The 2,063-nt window shown below is 40.0% G+C and overlaps 1 non-coding gene across 1 annotated transcript; it reads right to left on the bottom strand.

The window, feature by feature from the left end:
• Positions 1–719: 719 nt before the first annotated feature.
• Positions 720–826, bottom strand: LOC118151837 (U6 spliceosomal RNA). Its single transcript, XR_004740242.1, has one exon. It is a non-coding gene; the product is annotated as a U6 spliceosomal RNA (small nuclear RNA).
• Between the last annotated feature and the right edge of the window lie 1,237 nt (positions 827–2,063).

Here is a 2,063-nt window from a genome sequence, read left to right as displayed (position 1 = left end):
TAATAACAAGCTCATAATTCCACTTCGCATAATACATCTCACATACAACTGAATGTACATTACCCATTCCCTAGAAAAGGAGGTAAAGTTTTTCAGGTTTACTTTTCTCCTTGACATCCTGTAACTTAAAAAACACTATGATGTAAAAAAAAAAATACTATGAACAATACTTAAATATTATGCTAATAAATCAATACATTATATGTTACATAATAAGGAAATAAGAGGGAGAAAAAGGTATTTACTATACACACATGAACATTTCACAACAAAATAAGGGGGAATACTCATAACAGTCTTCATTTATGTAACTGGTTACATGGTTGCAGCTGATATTTACAAACACCTTCTTTCACTATCCTGTTTTTTGTTTCTTCCTTTGTTTGCCTTTAGCAAGCCCCACAGCTGGTTCTTTACCTGGTCAAGTAACCCAAGCCTTCATTCCTAACGGGTCTAGGGCATTAGAGTTTTGCCTGGATTGGGTTGTAATTTTACATTGACCTTAATTTACTGGACATGTGGTAGAGACGGGCATCCTACTGGTTTTACTGCATCTCAGACATGCTCAACCTTACTTCCACTGCACAGTAGCAGTCCCTTTCTCCTTGCTAGTTCTGATCAATCACTGCAGACAGCAGAGCAACTCTCATTTTTGCTTGTTGATTCAGAGGCACAAAGAGTTCAAAGTGGCTGGGCAGCAGTTTTATTAATTAATGTATTTTTCAAGGGAACACTTCACAAATTTGCATGTCATCCTAGCTCAGGGGCCATGCTAATCTTCTCTGTAATGTTCCAATTTCAGTATACGTGCTGCTGAAGTGAGCACAGTTTTCATTGTTGTGTCTCCTAGTGGAAGCGTTTCTCCCTCAGGAACTAAGACTTTTAGGCCAGTAGAGTGTAAAGGTCATAGGAACAGGAAGCAAAAATTTTATTAGTGGGTCACTAGGAGTAATGGTGAATAAATTATTTCCTATTTCTGCCCCTTATTCCTGGACCCATGAGTCTTTGCTATGGAAGAAACAGCTCTATCTACATATTAGATATTGATTCAGAGAATGTGTAGCCTCAGCACTGTAAAATATTACCACCTAGCTGGTTGCTGTAACTAAGTTCTCCAAAGACCGTTCCACTGTTCTATCAAGCCAATTGTTTCAGGATAGTGGGGAACACAATAAGGCCTATACATTGTGTGAGTATGGATCCATTACCATAATTCCTTTGCTGTGAAGTTCCTTAGAAGAAATGCTGTGTGTAATACTGCGCCAGTGGATAAGGCATTCTGTAAGTCCAGGATCACAGTTTTGGCAGAAGCACTGCATGCAAATCCATGCACAAGATGAGTTTCTGCAGTTCCTACTCTAAACTCTTGCTTATAGAGAAGAGCCATCAAAGAGCTCTTCAAGGATGCCAGGGCCCCCCCTCACATGTTGATTTCACAATACTGGTGAAAGTTTGTTTTTTGGATCCTTTCAATGTGGGTGGATAGGTCTTACATGACAAATCCACTCTAACATTTCAATCTCCCTAACGGTTTGTATGTCTTCCTCTGCATTATTCCAAAGCAAGTCTGACATTTTCAATTCACTTACTGTGGGCCACCTTTTAGAACCTGTTTCAGCCAACCAACTGAATAAATTCATAGTGCCCTTTCTAACTCTGTGAGCTGTAACATTAAATGCAGGCTCTGCTTACTGAGCCCATATCAATAAATTCAGCCTGATCTAACGTTAGGCTCTGTTATTCCACATTCTTAGTGTTCATTCCCACACATTGTTTCCTGGACTTCTGTCTGTATAATTAGAGAACTCAAGCAGTTCCGTTGAAGTGTAGTGTACCCTCTCATGAGTCATACTTTTTACCTCAACTTTAGGAGCCTGCTGGGACTTGATTCTCGTCATAGGTCTAGCAACAAAGAGAGTGGGTCTTAAGGATAGTCAGCATTATCTTGCATGGCAACTGTCTTGTGGGAGGCCATTAAACCTTCCTCAGGTAATGCAGGGTTAATCTCCTCAGACTGGATTAAAAAGGCTGATGCCACTGATAGTGGGGAGGCCGCTAACACT

Source organism: Callithrix jacchus, chromosome 2 (assembly GCF_049354715.1).
Source record: "Callithrix jacchus isolate 240 chromosome 2, calJac240_pri, whole genome shotgun sequence".
In the NCBI taxonomy this organism is placed as follows: Eukaryota; Metazoa; Chordata; class Mammalia; order Primates; family Cebidae; genus Callithrix; species Callithrix jacchus.
Note: the sequence above shows the minus strand (reverse complement) of the source record. Positions and strands in the feature narration are given on the sequence as shown.